We start from the raw sequence: 23,180 nt of genomic DNA on the forward strand, positions 1-23,180 counted from the left end.
GCGAATCCGTCAGCAAAATCAATCGGACGACGCAAAACCGAACCGTTCTGCTTGGGCTTCACAAAGCACTCATACATTTACGTTATGAAATCAAAATTTGAAAACAAAAATAGTTTTCACGGCAACCTGGAATCGAACCAAGCACCTTGCGATCGATAGGTTCGTGCGCACATCCCTCGTCTACCAACGCCTTGATGTGGGATGGTACTAAAACAATACATAAAGCGTTCGTATTGCAATAATCGTTCCATCTTTCTTAAGACAAAATGTATGAATTTCTGTAGTCCAGTCCGCTGCATGTAGAATTGATATGCAATAAGACCAAATCAAGAGAATCGTGTTCCTCTCAAGTTTTCTAAAGCAATCCAATAACAATTGATGTGTTGGACGTGAATGTGACATTACAAAATAGTATAAGTCCACCTAAAAGCGAGATTTCCTATGAAGCCTCAAAAGTGACAATTTAAAATGACCTTATTTTCAAGCTTTTTTTGATTATTTATAAAAATAAACTACTAGTTCCAGAAATCTAATATTTTGATGGTACACACACTCAATAACGATTTGCTTGTTCGGTAATTTTTTATACTGGGTACAATTTGTAAATCATAACAAATACCGAACTTTCAGCTTTTTGATTGAAAACTTCTGAAGTTCAGAAATAATTTTTACTTTTTACTGAACTACGGTAGCTGTCAGACCTAATTTTGCAGCAATACCGAACTGGCCGAAAAGTCAATAAAACCAATAACCGACTATTCAGTAGTTGATGGTTTTTATGGACTTGTCGTCAAAATCAAATCAGCTTGATGATGCGCATGCGGGAATGTGTCTAATGAGAATCTTCTGTTGTTGAACCATCCGGCGCACAGTGGGACGGAATCAAAAAAAGTGGGACATGTAGGTTTGCGCCAAAACTATCGGTTTTAGCGTTTTGGTGTCTTCTGCATTGTTTCTTCTTTTTAAGAGTACTTTATTATAGAAATAAAAAAAATCGTTTTCAATTGTATACACTGAGAAAAAAAATTAACTTTTTTATTTTTTCTCAAAATTGAAAACTACCTAAGGAAGTATTGTAGGTAACGTCATTTGAAGAAACTTTGTCGAAGACGAAAAAATTCTAGCTCTCATACTTACTAAGTTACATGGTAAAAATGATGTTAACCCCCTTAAAAATGATTTTTTTACAATATCTTTTTTATATGATTTTTTTAATTTTTACAATGTTGTACAATGTTGTAGAAACTTCAAAAATACACATTTTTGCTGAAGAGACTAAAGCGCTATCTCTTATTTTGAAAGAGCTATGAACTATTTCTTCTTTTTTATACGTCACCTTTAAGGGTTAACAGCTTGCAAAGTTGCTGGTAGTAGCAGTTAATTTTGACGTTATACTGTTCAGTAACTTACACACTTTCAAAACATATATGAACCAGAGCGGGATCCAATGGGATCAATAATGTTTTTTAAGTTTAACGATCTTGATGTTATAACATAATATTGCAGTTTTCAACAATTATGATGGACATATTATGCTTCTGAATAATTTTATATTGCTTTTGAGGTTCACATGTATTGCAAAACAATAGTAAGCAATTGGTTTCAATATTGGAGTACCTTTTTTAACTCATGTTAGAATATTGATTTATTTTCGGAGATGTTTCCTTCATCCAAATTTAGTTCATATTTGTTCAACAAATTCATCGAATTCTAATATTTTCTTCTGCTGGAGTTATAATTAAAGCTCATTTAAATCATTTTCTTCCCAATCTTCATCGTCGGAGGAATTTGACCAATCGTTGTGAGAAACATCTGCTCAGCTATATGTAAAGCATTACGACTGGTACAAAATGCCATCCAGTGTTCACCGTGTTCTGATTCATGGCGCTGAAATAGTCAGACTTTATCTGAAGAACCTCAAGAATGTCGAAATAAGCACATCAAAAGTTTTCGCGAAAATCGATCAAGGAAATGCTCACGGTAAACTTTTCAAATATTTATGTCTTCTCAAATAATAAAGCATACTTTTCTTTTTAACAGTGTAGCAACCAATCAGGACATTTTCAACCGCCTCATGGTATCTTCGGATCCGCTGATTTCATCCATGCGAAAAATTCCAAAGAGGAAAAGTATTCCGTTTCGAAAAGAAGTATTGGAATGTTTGAAAGAACCAGATGTTTCTCACAACGATTGGTCAAATTCCTCCGACGATGAAGATTGGGTAGAAAATGATTTAAATGAGCTTTAATTATAACTCCAGCAGAAGAAAATATTAGAATTCGATGAATTTGTTGAACAAATATGAACTAAATTTGGATGAAGGAAACATCTCCGAAAATAAATCAATATTCTAACATGAGTTAAAAAAGGTACTCCAATATTGAAACCAATTGCTTACTATTGTTTTGCAATACATGTGAACCTCAAAAGCAATATAAAATTATTCAGAAGCATAATATGTCCATCATAATTGTTGAAAACTGCAATATTATGTTATAACATCAAGATCGTTATTTTTGGTATTTTTGAAGTTTCTACAACATTGTACAACATTGTAAAAATTAAAAAAATCATATAAAAAAGATATTGTAAAAAAATCATTTTTAAGGGGGTTAACATCATTTTTACCATATAACTTAGTAAGTATGAGAGCTAGAATTTTTTCGTCTTCGACAAAGTTTCTTCAAATGACGTTACCTACAATACTTCCTTAGGTAGTTTTCAATTTTGAGAAAAAATAAAAAAGTTAATTTTTTTTCTCAGTGTATACAATTGAAAACGATGTTTTTTATTTCTATAATAAAGTACTCTTAAAAAGAAGAAACAATGCAGAAGACACCAAAACGCTAAAACCGATAGTTTTGGCGCAAACCCACATGTCCCACTTTTTTTGATTCCGTCCCACTGTGCGGCGCCAGGAAACACGTCTATGGCAACCAAACTCTCGAAAACAGATTCAAGTGGTCTCAAGTCAGAAAAGTGAACAAACTTACTTTATCGATCATACGTGTTTCGCAGACGAAATTTCACCCATTCCGCTCTTACCCAACTAGATTTATCACTTTTAGAATGTTTAATTCCGGAATTACAAAACGGCGTAAGTAAGATTTTCAACTTTTGCAACTCAACCGCTACTTTCACCGCTCCGTTGTATGGAGAGACAAAGTGACTTAACCACGAATCAAAACAAAACACTACCAAAGCCGGTTCTACGTCGAAAGTAACTAAATGAAACGGCTTATCATTTTGTTATACAGTTAACTCTCTCTTACTCGATATTGAAGGGACCATCGAGTTAGGGAGGTATCGAGTTACAGAACACAAAACCAATGCAACTGCGATCCAAAGGACCATCGAGTTAGCCATGAAAACCAATTTTTACTATGGTTCTCTAACTCGATATCGAGATACCGAATATCGAGTAAGAGAGAGTTAACTGTGTATTTTTTGTGGGAAATAATAGAAGCTACCTAGTTTTTGAACGCGAGCTGATTGTATGCGAAATTTAAGCGATGTGCACGGCAAAAAATGTTAAAAAGGCGATTCATTTTAAAACAGTTGTAGAAGGCAGGTTGTAATTCTTCTTAATTAATTTTCTCAAAACCGTATGAAAGTTACTTACGTCGACTTGAAAAAGTAATCGAGAACTGTTCCTGCACCCATTTTGCGCTTTCTCGTGGTAAGTAGTCGAAATTTAGTGACAAACTCAACTATTTTAAGCAACCAAAAAGGTTCAGCACGATTTTAACTGCTTACGTTGGTAAATTCGGTTGGTTACAAGAGGTAAATTCATCTGCACCATTGAGTTTGCCTCTTGTATGCAAACCAACCAAATAATAATGATTTTGTCACACGTTTTTCGATTACTTCCACTGAGATACGAGTATACCGTAGATCGAAAAATCCGTAGTTCCAAAACCCAGTAAAATTTTACTGGGGTCGGTAATCTAGTCAACTTTCGTTGGTTGCACTAAACATGTAGCCCACTTAGTGAAAGACTTGCATTAATCGGGCTGAGTCTTATGTCAGAAAATGATGTTTTCCTTTGTTTTAGATTAATGATAGTGTAACGAACGAAATTCGACTGTAGTTGTAGATAACTTCAAGGAATACTACATTAAAGTTTTATATTAGTATTGCCAATGCTCAGCCCTGTCCTGCTTAGTCGCGCTTAGTCTTCGACTAAGAAGCTTTTCCCAGATATTTTTTCTTAACGCCCTTTGGGAAATCAGTTGAAAATTCAAGCTGTATCATCGACCTGAATAAATTTAACTTTGTTGCATGTAGATCAGGTGCAACTAAACGCCCTATGTAACATCAATCGAAATTGTCAAGCTGTATCAACGCCCTGGAGTAATTTGACCTTGTCTTAATTGGATCAGTTGCATTTAACGTCCTGTAGGATATCATTTAATAATTACAAGCTATATTAACGCCCTTTCTTCTATGTAGATCGAGTGCATCCTAATGGCCTGAAGATATCAATTCCTAGTTGTATTAACGCCCTGGAGTATTTTGACTTTGCTCTATGTAGATCAGGTGCAACTCAATGCCCTGTATGACATCAATCGATCAAGCTGTATCAACGCCCTGGAATAGTTTGACATTATTCCACACAGATCTTAGCGACATCGGGTGCATCTTTATGCCCTGTAGAAACTCAATCAAAATTTTTTATCTGTATCAACGTCCTGTAGTTATTCCCAGTAAACACAAAATCGTACAAGATAGCGCATAAGAGTACAAATGTGGAGGCGATATACGTACATGCGCCATAAGGCTGCATGCAAGATGTGCGTATATCGCCTCCACATTTGTACTCTTATATCTCATCATTTACGATGGTGTGTTTATGTGTATCAGGCGCATCTTGACGCTCTGTAGGACATCAATCGAAATTTTTAAATTGTTGCAACGCCCTAGACAAATTTGACTACATTCCACACATATATTTGCGAGATCTGGAGCATCTTTACCCCTTGTAGAAAATCCATCAAAATTTCCGAGCTTTATAAACGCCCTGGAGTGCTTAGACTTTGCCCAATGTAGATCAGGTCCATCTCAACGCTCTGTAGGACATCAATTGAAAATTCCAAGTTTTATCAATGCTGTGCAGTCATTTAATATTTAATTTAATACTTACCCGTAACGCGGGTAGATCACCTTTTCGAGGTGCGTTACGGGGTAAGATCTACCAAGTTGTACTCTTGCTGTATCTGTTCTAGTGAATACTTATAAGTTACGGTCGGAAGAGTATAAGAGAGTAACAAGCCACTAAGACCCACCTATTTGTCCAAGATGATGAGGAGGTCGAAGTGGAAAAATGGCTCAATCAGCATCTGAGGTTGGTTTCAACTCATGAGACAGTTTCTTTCCAAGTTCAAGAGTTTATCTTTCGATATCTAGGAGGGAAACGATTCCGAATCAGTGGAGTAGCAGACCTCTTAACTTCTAAAATAAGCTTTTTGTTACAGGGCTGCCAATGCTCGCTGCGATATTTCAGATTATAATTTGGCCTAATATCATCCCCGACAACAGTACCTGTAAACTTTGACAGGCACTGGAGCCGTTGTTTTCAGTTCATTTATTAGAGAGGAAACCACTATGTAACAAAACAAGTGGTGACTTGCAGTTGTCGGCACCTGAGACGAGACTCGCGAAACGGTCTTCTTTTTTTGTGATTGCTGATTTTTTTTCATATCCCACTCTGTATTTACACCAATTATGCGCAAGCTGTTCAAACTTTCACATGGACATCTCGGTAAAAAAATATTGCGTTTGGATCACGTCGAAGCATATATAGGCTTTTGAGTGAAGTTTCATGCCAGCAAACGTAGCAGACATTAGAAATAACTAGCCTTGTGTTTAGGTTTAACAGCATCTTTGGAAAAATTAGAGCAAAAGCGGAGCGCTGACTGAGATCTTTAATATCAGTTTATTTCGAATACAATACTTTTCACTTTTTCAGCCATAAAAACAACTAGCTGCATTTGACGTTTCGTGACAGCTGAATCTGGGCTGCATATTATGTCGATATTTTTCCACTTCGCGAGTCTCTATCAAGTCGGCACCACTCTTTCGTGGCTTCTTCCGCTAACGACAAAAGTCATGCGTGTTGTTTGAATGCGGACGGATGGTGTGGATCAGGAGCGGATAAAAGGAAATAATGCTTCGCTAATTTTAAATCCACATCCAGCGGCGCCAGTTACGCCAGACAATATTACGCGCAATTCAAACGCAACTGTGAAATTCAAGTAATCCGATAATCGCGATCCGTGGATTTTTCTTGCAGAGCACAATATTATGAACCAAATGACAATGACGTCACGCTGCAACTTCTTGGTTGGTTGGTTCTTGGTTGGATTCTCACTTGATGCAATTGCTTAAGATTATAACCACACAGCAAAAATTTGTGAATATTAAGCAGCACGCAATTTGGACATCGACGGAAAATTATGGCAGGCATTTGAAAATTACAAGCGTAAGCCAACAGCTGAAGCAAATAAGACCATCTGTCAACCAATCAGGGCCCTTTCAACTATATTTCAGTTAAATCCGCTAGAAATTTACATGAATCTGCCACAAAACAAACCCAGCCACGCTCAACAATCACGCGATCGAGAGAACGCTTCGCATTGTTGACTGCTCTTTCAATCACTTCTCGATGAAACCGCCAACCGTCGAAGCAATTCTGTGATACACTTATTTTACGCAGAACGTGTTGAACTTTTGCCAGCCACTCCCTAACGTTGTGAGACAGCCGAGAGAGCTCGGGCGTGTAGTTATCGCGCCAGAGGTCGCGAGTTCAATACCCTTCTAGAACTTTTTTTATATATTCATCTAGTTTGGTAGCTAATTATAGCTCATTTTCAAACCAGCAGCAATGTAATTTTCAGATCGCACATAAATATCTATCATATATGATGGAGTCCTTTTGTTACATTCGATTCGCTATAATTTTACAGGTTTCGTTCGTACTGTGCATGACATGGTTATTTTTACAGCCGAAATGGTGCCATAGTGAGATTTAATGCAAAAAATATTCGATGAAATTAAATAATAAGAAATACGGCAACATCCATTCATTACGTTACGCCAAAATGTACAATTTTGGACTACCTCACCCCTCCGCAACGGGTTTTGTATAAAAAGAGAAGATTTTGTGTATGAGCCGCAGCGGTTGAGCCTACTCTTCCCCTCCCCCTAGAACGTTACGTAATTTGTGGACGGTGCCATAGTCTGCAAACATTTAGGGGAGTTGTGTATTCAACTTGACACTCTGCTATTGTATTTATAACTGCAACGCTGTTCTCAGTGTAGTCTGTATTTTTTTGTATTGGCCCTTTCAACGAGTAGAACATAATAAGTGACGATTAATTTCAGGCATCGTCAACAAACACGAAAAGTTACCAATACATAACTATTTTTAGCACAGTTTTGGATTGACGGATAGAACATTTTAGTTGCCGACAATAGTAATTGCATTGGCGATAAAAGAACATGTTCCTTATGACTTTGGTTAGGAAATACCGTAGATTTTGAGAATAAAATGTTCTTTTGTGTATAAAAATCATCAATTGCAATTTTATGTGCTTTATATTGTGAATAGTTGCATGTTAAAAAAGCTTAGCTGCTTAGACTGCCGAGAATACGTAAGTTCCCGTACAACGATTTTCGCACTTTCACACCATTCAGCAGCTATGCTGCGCAATTCACTGCACCATTTGATGGGTGCGAGCCAATCAATGGCGAATAGATTTTCGCACAACGCGAGTTTGTCAAAGAACGGATTCTGATCCGGATCAGAAGGGCATCTAAAATGTAGCAATTTTTCCGACCTCGAATCACAAACTGCGTATTTGCGAACCGATATTTTAGCGAACACTACTATTCACAACTTGGTTTATCGCGGCGGAACACTCAAGAACTCGGATGGGGAAAAGTCATGAGAACGCACGGAGTGATTGACTTCTTACAAAGAACTAACTTTATTACTGTACTTGGTGGTTACATAAGGACTGTGCGTGAGTTCAATTACCGCACAGTGATTCAAAAGGTATGTAAGCATGGTAGAAATTAGAATTATATAATGCAAATTCAATGCCTGTTGCACATTGTACAATTGTTTTCTTTGAAGGGTATCCTTACAGTAATCTAAAATAATCTATCCTTAAAGCAAGTAAAAGTTCAGAAGGTCAATCGTGTAGGTAATTTTGGTTTAATTCTTGAAAAAAATCTAGAGGAAATCTGGTGAAATGTGGAAAATTCCTTGAAAGAACTTTTGCATGAATCCTGAAGAAATTGCCCTTTACGAAACTTCTGGAAGAGACATATATTAGAAAGCATTCCTACATAACCTTAATGGAACGATTTTGGAACTTATTCCTGGAGAACTTCTTGAAAGAATCACTGTAGGATTTTAGGAGGAGGAATTCCTGAAGGATTTAACAAAAATCTTGCTATAATCTTTCCTTTTGAATACGTAGAAGAATCCATACATTCTTATAAAACTTAAAAAACATGGTAAATCCATAGAAAATATAGTTGGATACTTAAGAAACACAAGGGAGAACTGTGGGATGAATCTCTGCTGAAAATTCAGCAGATATTTATCAAGGAATCTCTAGTGGATCTCTAGGAAAACAGCCAAAAGTAAACGATGAAGGATTTTTTTAAACAACCACTGAATCAAATATTAAAGAAATGTGTTTCTGAAAAAAAAAATCTTGTTTGGCATGGAGGCTTGATTCATAAAATAAAAAAAAAATTTATTTTCCAACATACAGTTTTCGAAAAACCCAAATTTATCTGTAAAATTGTACACTTAAAGTTAATTATCAGAACTCCAAGTCGTAAGAGCTGATGTTCCTCGAGGTAACATTTATCAATATTATACCCCCAGTAACATTTGTAGCTGAACAACAGTTAACTCTGCTGAAATTAGCTTTAAAGTGGTTTGTTCAACTCTTATTCAACTAAAATGTTTGTTAGGACAATATTCCCACATCTGGCTTAGTCGAGTTACCACAGGGATGTCAAAAAATTTTGTTCACGGATAACAAATGCCTGTCCATTAAAGGACGAAGCCTGGGTGTCAACTGTAGTAGATTGCAAAAAAGTTTGGATATTTTTTCTTCATACTCTTCAAAAATTGTAGATTTCTCCTAATGCTTCCAAAAGTCAACCAGTTAATGATATTGAAGCGAATATAGCTTGATAGTTGCAGCTTTCTTCCTAATCAAAATTTATGAAATTGTCAGAAGCATAGATAATGTGAGTTAGATTCCAAAATATCAAAGACGTAACATCAGCATTTTTCAAATTCCATCACTGCCAAGAATGTTTCTGCCCTGCCTTAATTTCTCCCAGTAATAAGGTCCCAAATCACGGACAACTGTCGAACCGAATCGGAACATTCCGATGACACCGCCTCCTCCGACCCCCCCCCTCTTCTTCAGTGATAACTGAAGCGGAAAATCGCTGCCTACTCGACGAAAAAGTGGCCATTCGTGCACCATTTGTCGGCTTCGGTATCACGATTGAAAGTTGAACCCCAAAACAACCCTGAACAAACCAGGGCAGAAAAAAAGATAAAAAACCGAACCCAGCTTGGACCGGAACGAAATTCCATCCTGAATCCGAGAGTCAGCTGGAAAATCGCCCCCGCCTCCGCTTCCCATCATCCGAGAACGAGAGTCAAAAGTGGCAATTTAGGCAAAAATTTGTATCTTCTTCTGGTGATTTTTTCCCTGCCCAGCAGCTCTCCGTGCGCTTACAAAGTGCGAAAGAATGGTTTTTCATTTCCGAATTTTGCTACTCTTTTCCCAGTAACGACGACCGACCTCGATGATGGGATGGAGCAAAACCTCGAGCGAGGACGTGCCAAAGATGACGGTTGTTTGTGGCGGGAAGAAGCCGATTCGTTAAAAGTTGGATCGTTCTTCAAAGAAGCTTGTTCACACTTCTTTCGGAGATGTTCAGACAACGGACTCCAATCCGTAGGAACTGTGTTTTGGGGGGGAGTGAGGATGGTGGGGGAGGGCAGTCGGGAAAACTTTTTCCCTTACTGCGCGTGGATTGCGGAACCCGTCTGTGGAATGTCTTTCAAATCATCTTGGCAGCGGTGCACATATAAGTAAAAGGGCCCATTTCGTGGACAAAACTTTTAAAGAAGTTTAAATGGTCTGCTGTGGATTACACCAAAACATACGCACTAATGATAAGCCCTAAATTGACATCATAGATGCATACATGCATTATAATAACACTACAAATGCTTATACGCTTAATAACAGCACTTCCATTGTATAGAAAAACTATTATTGCATCCTTAATGCTGCTAAGTCTGATGTATACAGGCATTAAATAAGCACTAATTGGCTTTAAATTCGCATATTGGGCATGTTCCAATGCCATCCAGTGTTTTGAAAGATATATTACGTGCTTAGTGTTTGCATAGTGTGGAAAGCGGGAGCAAAACATAAATCTTCTCACTACCACAATCGCAGATTTTATGATTAGAAGCATTTATAGTGCCATTATAATGCCTGTACGTATCTATGATGCTGATTTAGGGCTTATTAATAGTGCTTATGGTTACTTGAGAATCCATATATAACACACGCATGCTCAAGTATTAAAATGAGATAAAATAAAAATCACGTAAAACGCTATACAATAACATTTCGACTTATGACCAAAACATTTTGTCCAGTTACTCCGATGTGCGGTGAAGACGGTGATAGACGAGGCCATACATAAGAGAGGAAAGCGTTTCAATTTGAATCCAGCTTACACGTTGCTGACACGTTATCCTTTGACTTTTATGCTAAGGCGGGGGTTTGTAGTTAGGAACAGGATCGGAGCAAGTAGTTTTCGTATGAGCAGTTCAGGCTTCGAGACGTCTTTTACAGGATTTCTTTGTGCTGTCGTTTTTCATGACAGGATTTTGGGGTGGTGCGTGCGGGGAACTCGAGCTGGTGCCATTTTCGTTTTTGGACAGCAACTACTTTGGAAAGTGTCGGATTGAATAGGACGTATGTGCGACGGAAAACGAGCATACGTTGGTTTGTGAAGAACTGACACGCACAAATGTTGTGGGGTGTGCAGATTTTCGGGTTCTGGTTTGCAGACGATGTACGTTGATGCGCTTTTCCAGGAAATTTCCTAGAATGAAGTGGACTTAAAGTGGTTTCTTCAGAATTTGAGGTTTTTGTTGCAAGTTTTGAGCTTAAGCATTGTGAGTTCAAATCGAACAGTATTTGAAAATACATTTGCAACTGTTTTCCTTTTTTAAAACAAAATGATCTGCGGTAGAGGGTTGGCTTTGATTTATTTTTGAACCAACTCAAACTTAAATTTGAACACAAATTTTTGTATGATTTTTCAAAAGCCAACAAATCTGGCATAGATTTGATGAAGTGAATGTTTTTGACAAACTATAATGATTGACATGAATTTTTCATTGTGACTTCAGAAAAGTTGTAGATTTAGACAAGATGACCCTCTGTGCTTGTGTTTTATGTGCTATTCAGGTGTTCAACAAATTGCTGCTCTCACCTTTCAAATCAACAATTAAATCGTTATCAATTTTGAAATAATTATTAATTCCTCAAATGTTTTATTTTTTAAATTGATCAAAAATAAATTAGATCTGTGTTAAAAAAAAATAAACATTAAATTTAAAAAAGTTGCAAATGTATTATTCAATGCTAAAAATGCCACATCAAACTCACCATTACATAACTTGTCGGCATTACACTACGAGAATACTGTGCATAAATCGTTTCTTTTTCGGAGACCATTAAACTAACCACGCCTGACTGACCCGCTAAATCTCGTCATAAACGATCTGACGAAAAGATTTGCACGTCTTTGAAAATTTGGCGCCTTCGTGCGGTGCCAACTAAGGAGCGCTGTGAATCAACCGTTTCATTTTAAATGCAGGCAGGGTTGAGGCTCGTTTGCGTGTGCCATCTCGAGATTTTGGTCCTGCTGCCTTGAACGTCGCAGTATTGTGATGTGCATCGGCTCTGATGTGATAATATCGCATCACGACGGGAGGTATGCACATAATAAGAAATTATGCACTTTTTGGCGATTTTTTATGAGGTGACTGTTTGCTGCACCTCGTTGGATGGTAGGCTGAGATCATGAAGATTGTGTATTCTGAAGAACCTAAAATGATTACGCTGGTGACGATATGTCGATAAAAGATCCAAGTTACCGGAGTCCTGGAGCATTTTCAGATCTTCGAACAATTAGAACGAACGAATTGATGTTACGCTTGATGAACACAGATAGCTGCTCACAAAGTACGTGTTTTTAAATTTTTAGAACCTTTCCCCTCTTCGTTATTTTTTAAACATACAGAAATTGTAAAATTTGCATGGATCGTGGTTTTTGGCCAGACTTTTCATAAATGACCATTCAGGCAAACGGAAGTCGCATAAACGTTTACGAACAAAGTCGTTTATTTATACAAATTGCATCCCACACGCACTACATGATGGATTAAATCGTTCGATCTATGAGTTCATAGGAAGCAGCTATGAAATCAACTCTGTTATCATTAATGATGTGAGGGTACAGATTAATTCGTAATAAATTATACATACTCGCATTGCATGCTAATTTTCGTCATATAAATAATGCACATATATCGTTTATACTTTTGTACATATAAAGCATTTTCGTGACATCTTATACGCGAAGTTTTGCATAAATAAAGGGTGTACGGAATCAAATTGCACCACTTTGAAACGGCTGTAACTTTTGAACTGTTGGGTATTGTATATTGAAATTTTTGTCCAATGTTCATTTTTTTTAAGCTGTGTAAGTTTCACCCGCAGATGTGCAATCATCGTGCCATTAGCAAAAAGCTGGGGATGGTACATTTTACGTTGTCTCGCATTTGGAAACGGTACCACTAACGTTTGACCATCTATCAAGACGAAAAAAAAAATGCAAAAATGGATCTCCGTATAGTGTAAAGGATCACAAACAGGTTGTTCAAGCTTTCCAGCAAAATCCCAACAGTTTAGTTCCAGATGTGACGAAGAAACTGAATCTACCGAAAACTTTCGTGCAAGATGTGAAAAAACGTGGAGGACTACGTACGAACAAAGTCCAAAAGACGCCTAATCGCGATGAACGGTAGAATACGGTAGGTAAAACACGTGAACGGAAGCTCTACACCCAGATGTTGACGAAACCAAATGAATCCATGACAAAAGGTAGAAAGACAAATCGTCGAAAGGATAAAAGGTCGAAAGGACAAAAGGTCGAAGAACAAAATTGAAGGGACAAAAGATCAAAAATCTTTTTTTCAAAGAAGAAAAAAATTCCCACCAAGCAAATCATTTTCGACCTTTTGTCCTTTCGACCTTTTGTCTTTTGACCTTTTGTCTTTCGACCTTTTGTCCTTTCAACGTTTTGTCTTTCGACCTTTTGTCAATGAACCGGTTTGGCAAGCTATTTGCTCATGTGGAAAGCGGAGCACCCTATTCAAGACAATTGGAATGGCCATTAGGCAGATTTACCTAAAGAAATGCCCCCAAAAGCGTCTACTTCCTCTTCCGAGGTCGACCATCGTGTGTCCTACGATTTTCTGGCCTGGCCTGGATTTGGCCTCGTGCCATTACTCGAAAGAGGTTTTGGAGTGGTTCAAGGCTAAGTAGGTCCATTTCGTGCAGAAGCATCTCAACCCTCGTAACTCACCGGAACTTCTGAAGCATTTGGATATGGAGTTGAAATTGAATAAAACAAACATGGGAAAATATTCATAACATGTTTTATTTTACTCCCTGAAAGTTTGAAGATGTTTGGATGAACGGGCGATTTTTTCCAAATATCGCTATCTGATTCCATACACCCTTTATGTATCGTAAAACTCAAAAGGTGTTTTCGTTATAAGTACATTCTGGTTGTCTGCGCACGTGGTTTATGGATGGTTCCCGGTATAAAAATAAATTCATACATATGATAAACAGTTCAAATCAAGATCTCACCTTAGAGCTTCCTGTGATAGTTTTACCGTAGCATCAATTGATCGAAGGGTCTTTACTAAATGACTTCGTAGTTTTCCTAAAACCCCAGATAAATAAAAAAAAGTAATTACTCACAAACTTCCATTATTAACCTCTTAATGTGCCTCTGAAAAACGGGTACTACCTTTTCTTCTTCTCTTTAGCTAAAAAATTGGCCGTGCGAATGGTTTTGATTGCTATTTTTGATTCAATAGACTTATAGTCTTGCGTCTACGCTATGTCCAAACCAGAAGGTTATGAAAATTTAGTGTACCTCGAATTTCAGTAATTGGGTTATATTTTCATAGGCTCCACCCCATTATCCCGAACGCCATAACCCCGAACGCCACTACCCCAAACGCCACTACCCCGAACGGCACTACCCCGAATGGGTCATTACCCCGAATGCCACTACCCCGAATAGTATGACCCAACTAACCACTACCCGCTAATCCACCTTTTTGGTCTTATAGGGCTATTATACGGCTAGAATAGGGCATTTCAGCTGTTTAATAGCAGTATATTCGCACGCAGAACGAATAAAAGTGCTATTTGATTACTTGGAGAGCTTGTCACGCTAGTATTTTCATATGGAACGTTTTTTTTTAAAGGAGGATATCCTCAAGACATTTATTGAAAATAATCCCGCAATAATTCTAATCAAAAAATGTCCCTTCTATTATTTTTTGTATTAAAACAGTTAGGTCGATTATGGAACTGCTCACCACTTTTCTACCATCATATTGAATCAACCACAACTATTTTTTTGTGGGTATCTTAAACAAATTCAGCTGAACGATCCCCCAAACCAACGAAAGTATTTACTTTAGAGGTGATCAAATGTCGTTTTTCTATCAGGTTGGTCCTTAGGCGGGTTCTATAGAACATCACTTGCAGCGATTATATCAGGGTGATCTTCTATAGTACTGACCCGATTTTGTCAGCCTCATTTAAAGGAAAACTTTTTGTTCCATTCCGTTAAAGAATTTCTCCAAAATCTTTTTTAGTTATGTTGAACTTATCATAAATATGTTTCAGAAGAAACAATATTGAAATATTACTTACACTTTGAAAGAGAGCTGAAAAACGATTTCAAAAATGGGCTGACAAAATCGGGTCATCTATGTATTAACATTGTTTATGAAACAAAATCTTTTACAAGATCTTTATGCTAGTAGATCGGCATCTAAAAAATTTGAATGAAGGAAGTGAGTGGCAGCGTCCAAAACCAGATATTACTACACCCTAAATTTGTGCATATTATAGCTATCCTTTTCATTATAAATTCACCCTTTTTTTTTCGAAATAGACTGTTCTTCAGAGCATTGCAGTGTGGCTATGAAGATCTCATTAAATTTAGAGAACAAATCCAAACGAAACTTAGTATGTAAAAATTATTTGCTGAGAACTTGATTAATACTCATGAGGAATCGTAAAATTATCTCCCCACCCTCTGATTAGAATTAGTCTCAATGTGTTATGCATTCGGGGTAGTGGCGTTCGGGATAATGACCCATTCGGGGTAACGGCATTCGGGGTAGTGTCATAGAGTCATTTTCATAATCGGAATGTTTTAAAATATTCCATTGATGAAATTTTGAGTTTTTTAACTTTTTAGCTATTTTTTTATATACAGCCCATTAAAACACCTTTTCCTACGCATTTCAGCCCATACACAATTTAAAAACCTTTTGAATATGAAATTATAGACTGAACGAAATACTGATCTCCGGCGGGAAAAAAATCCGAGGCACATTCGATCTTCATAATCTGCTGGTTAAGAAACAGCATGGCGTCATGCTGCATCGTAATAAGTTAAATTTATGTGATACTTCGAAAATAAATCCCTTGTATTTAAAAAAATAATTTCCCAATTGTTTCTTACGCTGAGTCCTCAATCCTACTGTCAAAGAAACTAAGGGCCGATTTCTTCACCTTCGCTTAAGTCGTAAGCCACGTTTACCCATACGATTAAACCAGGTTTAGGGCCTAAGCGGTGGTGAAGAAACCGCTTATAAGAGATTTAAACTAATATTATTGAACTTGACGCCTCCTTCGCTCAACAAACAGTTTTATAATGCCAGCCTTTCAATCCTAATTTTCAAAATAACTAACACACGATCATAAACCCTGTAAAGTTTAGTTTTTACTACAAAAAATAAACTAAATCATGATTTTTTTCGTTTTCAGGTATGTTTGCTCCAGGTCGCCCAAGGGATACCGGAATATCTTTGAAAATCAGGTAACAAAGTGGTGGTGAAAATATTCACATTACAAGGTACCTCACGAGTGTAAACGATCTGAAATCTAGCATGACAGACGCGCGAACAGGCTTGGTGTGCGTAGGTTCGCATTCGTATGCTCGTGAGAACATATCTAAAGAAATAGCAAAAAGTTCGAGAACATTTACTCGTGAGTAACCGTCCTTGTGATTTGTTACGGTTTTGACAGACAAATCGATTGTTCATCCATCGAAACGATAAACTAATAGTTTGTAGTCAAAATCCCTTGATTACGTTTAAGGAACACTTAAGCTTCGTTTACTCGCGAGAACGACAGGTACGAGTAAATCGGCACTCTTATGCTCGCGAGTATTATGTTTTTTTGCGATTCAACAAATATGTTTGCTACTTGCCATCTCTGAACATAAGATCATAATCGAAATTGGGCAGTCCAAACGTCAAAATTTTTTTTTCCAAATTATTTCTAGATCTGAAGAGAGAACTAAAATTAAGAAGAAAATTCTACCACATTGTCTTTGGAGTGTTTATGGAAAAATAGATTTCAATCAATCTATCAGCCTTTTCGTTGATTATAAAAAGTTATTATTAGAAGATGAAGCCATATATGGATGTTATTAAAGGGGAAATTTTGGAAAATTTATTTACTTATTAAGGACTGTTCATTTTATAAAGTGGACACCTTGTTTATGCTATATCTTTTTTATTTATTGATGAAATCGTAAACGGTTTTCTGTGTATCGTTCAACTATTATTCTACAATGTTATGAAAATACAGAAACTTACAAAATGCTTTCGGTTGAAGAACTTAATAGTTTTTGCAAAAACTCCTAAGAAAAACTGTTCGTCAAGTTTAAACATTATTTTTCGCATGAATAAAATCCTAAATTTAATGAACAAATTGTATGTTGGTATCCTTTACTATTCAACTTAAGGTGTCACTTTAGTGATCTATTCCTTATGGTCAAATTTGCTGATACACCATCTTTTTACTACCAGCAAAAAAGTAAAGTAATAAGCGTGTTCAAAACTGGTTTAGATTACTAAAGAAACTATATATGTATAAAAAAAAACAAAATCTTGAGTTTTAACCGTATTCTTGGGTACCAAATTTACTCTTTATGGTCGTTTTATTGAAAAATCCCATATTTTTTAAAATATATACGCATGTTTATCGATCTAGAGCAAACTGTAAGCGTTTTTCTCAAAATATTTTGATAGGTAGTCTCAGAATAACACATTCTGAAAATAATACATGCAAAATAAATTTGATTTAATTCAAGCAGTGTTCCCAATCTTGATGATTGTCATTGTGCTTTGAGTGGTCTTCTGAAAATAAATTATTTGTTTTTCTATTGTGCTTAAAATATGACGTGGGGACTAAATCAGCAACTCTATGAAGGCGTAAGTTATTTTTGTTATAAATTCTATATTATTACTTCCGTCTGGACGTTCTTTAAACCTTAAAATTCTACTCATATCAGTTCCATTTAAATTTAATATATTTTTCTTTAAAAAAAATTGATAAAAAATGATTTTATGATATCTGCAAAATTGCTTCTCCAAAAATAACTTGATATTTTTTAGCAAGCTTCTAATTGATGATGCTTTCTAAGTACAACCATTTTTTGAAAATAAAAAATATAAATTGTCGAATTTTCCTGCTGATTTTTAATAATCCTTGATTTTGATAACCTCCAAAATCGACCGTTCTAAACGTTGTGCCTTATTAGTGTGAAATCATATTATTTTGGTAACTTTTTTATTACCACAGCATTGTACAATATTAGTCGAACGATGTACAGAAAACCGATTTCGATTTCATTGATAAATTAAAAAGATATTGCATGTCCAAAGTGTCCACTTTATAAAATGAACAGTCCTTATCTTATGGAAGTAAAATTTTAACATCTGTAAGTTAACACTTAAGCCTTAACCTAATGGTAAAGAACCTGGCTGCAAAGCAATGCCATGAAAGTTTTTAGGTTCGATTCGTGGACAAATCCAAAAATGACAGGCTCCTTTTTCCCATTCTACTTTCTTTTGTGTGTTTCGATTTGAAGAACTCATGTGGAGATTTCTGTCTAAACCTTTATGGAGGCAGCTCTGAGGGATTGAAGGGTTTATATTAGAGTTTATTTTATCCGTGGAAATTTCTACAAAAATTCCAATGAAGCTTTCTGTTTTATCCTCTGTGCAGGCCTTTGTGAAGATCTTATTTAACTTCTGCAATTCTGTAAAGAAACTCTCATATTTTTTAAAAACTGTACATAAATGTTTAGAAAATTCGAAGAGCAAATTCAAGATCAGCGGTTCAAAATTATCGAATTTATTGTAAAAGTTCCGTGAAACACTGTTAAATAGTTGATGATTTTTTTTAAATTATGGCAGAAGGAATGTTTTATGGTTTTCAGAAGAGATTCCATATAAGAGCTAGTGCTGGAGAAGTTTCTAGTTCGATTCATGTCGTGTCAAATTCTCCTAAACGGATACAATTTGAAAAATTGAATAAAAAATCTGAAGAATATTACTATACCGTCAAACGGGGTATCTTGCAACAGGGGTGAAACTTGCAACACTTCGACATGTAACCGAATAGTCGTTTCGTTCAGCATTGAGTTGAATTATTATGATTTATTCCGCCGTTTATTGACCTTAGTTATACAACAGAAGGTTTTGACAAGGGTTTGGGTATCGTTTCTTTTTTGGTGAGTTTGCTGGAGGTGAAAATCATATTAAAATTTGGATTGTATAAAACTAATCTTGAAAAACGTTCTTCATGCCACACAAACGGTAGAAATATGTCATTCGAGGCATTTGCTATCAGTTACAGTACTTAGTAGTGTACAAATTGACAACATAAAAGTTTTGATAATTTTGTGCTTAAACACGATAAAAATTCAAAAACGTTTTTGATCACCCTTGTGGGGTAACTTGCAACAGCAATTTTGATCTCAATTGTTTGATATTTCCAGCCGTTTGTCATCGAAAACACATGAAAAGGCAAATTGAACATATATTTGTACAGTAACATTAAAATATTTGTACCTCAATCAATTCAACACACTGTTTGTATTAATTTTTGAAAAATTTAAATAAATCGTATTATTATTAGATTTAGTCTTATTTTTTTTCATGAAAATAAAGAATAATTTAGAAAATCTGCAAAAAAAATTAACTTACAGATCAGTCATTGGGAACTCTCTGCATGAAATATGATGAAAGTTATGTCAAACAAATTTTACATATCAATATTTATACGTTGCTTTGATTTAAATATGTCTAAAAAATAAGTTATGTGAAGTAAAGCATAAAATACCATTGTATTTGTAAAAAAAAAAAATAGTGTTCTGTGAAATTTTCAGCCTTCTAGGTGGTGATTTGAAGGTGGCCCAAAGACAATGTAGGTTTATATGGAAATTACTATGGAGAAATTTTGAGATATGTTCCAAACACGCTAGTACTGTAATGTAAGTACAAAATTATTATCCCATAGTAGAAACTCATTCTTCCAACCATAATAAAGAAATTTGCTGAAGAGAGAAATTCAATCCGACGGATAGCCGAAGATATATTCATGAGTTTATTTGCTATTATACTGCCTAATATGGAATTATAGCCCTGCAGACATGTACTAAAATCCTAAACGAAATATGCTCAAAAGGGTTTTTTTATTTAGCAACATCCTTCATTAAGGTTTGAAGAATGAGTTTTCACTATGGGATGATAAGTTTCTACTTACATTACAGTACTAGCGTGTTTGGAACATTTCTCAAAATTTCTCCATAGTAATTTTAATACAAACCTACATTGTCTTTGGGCCACCTTCAAATCACCACCGAAAAAGCTGAAAATTTCACAGAACACTATTTTTATGATAAGGATGGTAAGGAGCATATGGGAGATTGGATTTTCAAACATTTTTAAAATTTGAATCGCCCTAGTGCACACCCTATGCAATGCCAATGAAGCTTTCAATCAAATTGATTCAATACTCATAATACAATCGATAATTAGTTTTCTAAGAGAAAAGCAGCCTGTTTCTGATAAAAGTCATGCTTTTACTGTAGACATTTATGAAATGACCATAATAACACAATATAGGATAAATTTTTAATAGTGTACTTCAGGTACCATTGTGTGTTGCATGTTACCCCACATCAGGGGTAGCATTAAAAATGCATATTTTTCGTCTCTCCTGATTCCAGACAACTAAATACTGATAAAATTAATACCACGTGGTATTCTTTACGTAGCGATTAGGGTACCAGAAGGTTTTTGTCTCATCTGAATCCTCAATTTTTTCGTCCATATAGCTTTGAAGTTGAAAATTGTTGCAAGTTACCCCGTTTGACGGTAGTACATTAAAAATATCTTTTCTTCGCATGTTTTTATTTTCAACTTAAGCACTAGTTACATCAATCGATTTTCAAACAAACTCGGATAGAATGCCACTTATAATCCGGAAAAGATCCTTCTTGCAGTTCTGAAAAGCTCCTTCTTGAAATGTTTTCAGAAAAGTTTTTAAATCTGAAAAGATTATTTTTATAAATCTAAACTAGATATTCATGGAACCGTGGAAGCTTTCTTTTGGAATCCAGAAAGGGTTCGTGCTCAAAACCATAGAAGGTTTCTTTTAAATTTCTGAGATAATTCCAGGCGGAGTTTTCAAAAGACTCCTTTTGGTTTCTGAGAGAATTTCTGTTGGAATCCTGATAGATTTTCTGTTAGAATCTTGTGAGGATTCCTGGTTGATTACTGAGAAGATTCCTGATGGAATGCTGAGAGGATTCCTCATGGAATCTTGAGAGGCTTCCTGATGGAATCATGAGAGGATTCCACATGAAACCCTGAGAAGATTCCTGATGGAATCCTGAGAGTATTCCAGATGGAATCCTGAAAGGATACAGAATGCAATCATGAAAGGATTCTTGGTGGAATCCTGGAAGGATTTTTGTGGAATTTTGAGAGGATTCCTAGTGAAATAGAGAGAGGATTTCTGGTGGAACCCAGAGAGAATCCCTGGTGGAACCCTGAGAGAATCCCTGGTGGAATCTTGAGAGAATCCCTGGTGGAACCCTGAGAGAATCCCTGGTGGAATCCTGAGAAGGCTCCTGGAGGAATGCTGAGCCTTTTCCACCTGGTGGAATCCTTAAAGGATTCCAGGTGGAAACCTTAGAGGATTCCTGGTGGAATCCTTAGAGAATTCCAGGTGGAATCCTTAGAGGACTCCTGGTGGAATCCTTAGAGGACTCCAGGTGGAATCCTTAAAGGATTCCAGGTGGAATCCTTAGAGGGTTCCAGGTGGAATCCTTAGAGGGTTCCAGGTGGAATCCTTAGAGGGTTCCAGGTGGAATCCTTAGAGAATTCCAGGTGGAATCCTTAGAGAATTCCAGGTGGAATCCTTAGAGAATTCCAGGTGGAATCCTTAGAGGATTTCAGGTGGAATCCTTAGAGGATTCCAGGTGGAATCCTTAGAGGAAGCATTTTTGGTGGAATCCTGAGAGGATTCCTAGAGCAATCGTGAAAGAATTCCTAGTGGAATCCTGAGAAGATTCCTGGTGGAATACTGAGAGTGTTCCTGGTAGAATTTCGAGAGGATTCCGGATGGAATCCTGAGAGGATTCGTGGTGGAAAGTTGAAAGGATTCCTGGTGGAAGCCTGTGAAGGTTCCTGGAGGAATCCTGAAAGGATTGCTGGTGGCATCCTGAGAGTTTCTATTGGAATCCTGAGAGGATTGCTAGTGGAATCGTGGGAGCATTTTTAGTGGAATCCCGAGAAGATTCCTGGTGGAATCCCGATGAAATTATGAAAAGATTCTTGGTGGAATCCTGAGAGAATTTCTGGTAGAATCCTGACAGAATTTCTGGTAGTATCCTGAGGGAATTTTTGATGGAATCCTATGTGATTTCAGATGGAATCCTAAGAGAATTCCGGGAGGAATCCTGAGAGGATACCTGGTGGAATCATAAGAGAATTCCGGGAGGAATCCTGAGAGTGTTCCTGGTAGAATTCTGAGAAGATTCCTGATGGAATCCTGAGAGGATTCGTGGTGGAAGCTTGAGAGAAATCCTGGTAGAATACTGGGAGAATTCCTGGTGAAAGCCTGTGAAGGTTCCTGGAGGATTGCTGGTAACGATTGTAGTAACCGAAACCTAACTGATCGGCCAAACTCGGTGGAATCCTTAGAGGGTTCCTGGTGGAATCCTTAGAGGATTCCAGGTGGAATCCTTAAAGGATTCCAGGTGGAATCCTTAGAGGATTCCAGGTGGAATCCTTAGAGGATTCCAGGTGGAATCCTTAAAGGATTCCAGGTGGAATCCTTAGAGGGTTCCAGGTGGAATCCTTAGAGGGTTCCAGGTGGAATCCTTAGAGAATTCCAGGTGGAATCCTTAGAGGATTTCAGGTGGAATCCTTAGAGGATTCCAGGTGGAATCCTTAGAGGAAGCATTTTTGGTGGAATCCTGAGAGGATTCCTAGAGCAATCGTGAAAGAATTCCTAGTGGAATCCTGAGAAGATTCCTGGTGGAATACTGAGAGTGTTCCTGGTAGAATTTCGAGAGGATTCCGGATGGAATCCTGAGAGGATTCGTGGTGGAAAGTTGAAAGGATTCCTGGTGGAAGCCTGTGAAGGTTCCTGGAGGAATCCTGAAAGGATTGCTGGTGGCATCCTGAGAATTTCTATTGGAATCCTGAGAGGATTGCTAGTGGAATCGTGGGAGCATTTTTAGAGGAATCCCGAGAAGATTCCTGGTGGAATCCCGATGAAATTATGAAAAGATTCTTGGTGGAATCCTGAGAGAATTTCTGGTAGAATCCTGACAGAATTTCTGGTAGTATCCTGAGGGAATTTTTGATGGAATCCTATGTGATTTCAGATGGAATCCTAAGAGAATTCCGGGAGGAATCCTGA

At 36.8% G+C, this 23,180-nt stretch overlaps 1 protein-coding gene across 9 annotated transcripts in view; it reads left to right on the forward strand.

Annotated features, from left to right (window-relative positions):
- LOC5580170 (band 4.1-like protein 4) overlaps positions 1-23,180 on the forward strand; it is a 623,318-nt gene that overhangs the window by 244,607 nt on the left and 355,531 nt on the right. Inside the window, exon 1 of one of the 9 annotated variants that reach the window (XM_021837226.1) lies at positions 16,229-16,269. The exons of the other annotated variants lie outside the window; for them this stretch is intronic. The gene's annotated coding sequence lies outside the window, so the exon portion shown is untranslated. Of the gene's footprint in view, positions 1-16,228; positions 16,270-23,180 lie in introns of those variants that run through there. 9 annotated transcript variants of the gene reach the window in all.

The sequence above is a fragment of the Aedes aegypti genome, chromosome 1 (assembly GCF_002204515.2).
Source record: "Aedes aegypti strain LVP_AGWG chromosome 1, AaegL5.0 Primary Assembly, whole genome shotgun sequence".
In the NCBI taxonomy this organism is placed as follows: Eukaryota; Metazoa; Arthropoda; class Insecta; order Diptera; family Culicidae; genus Aedes; species Aedes aegypti.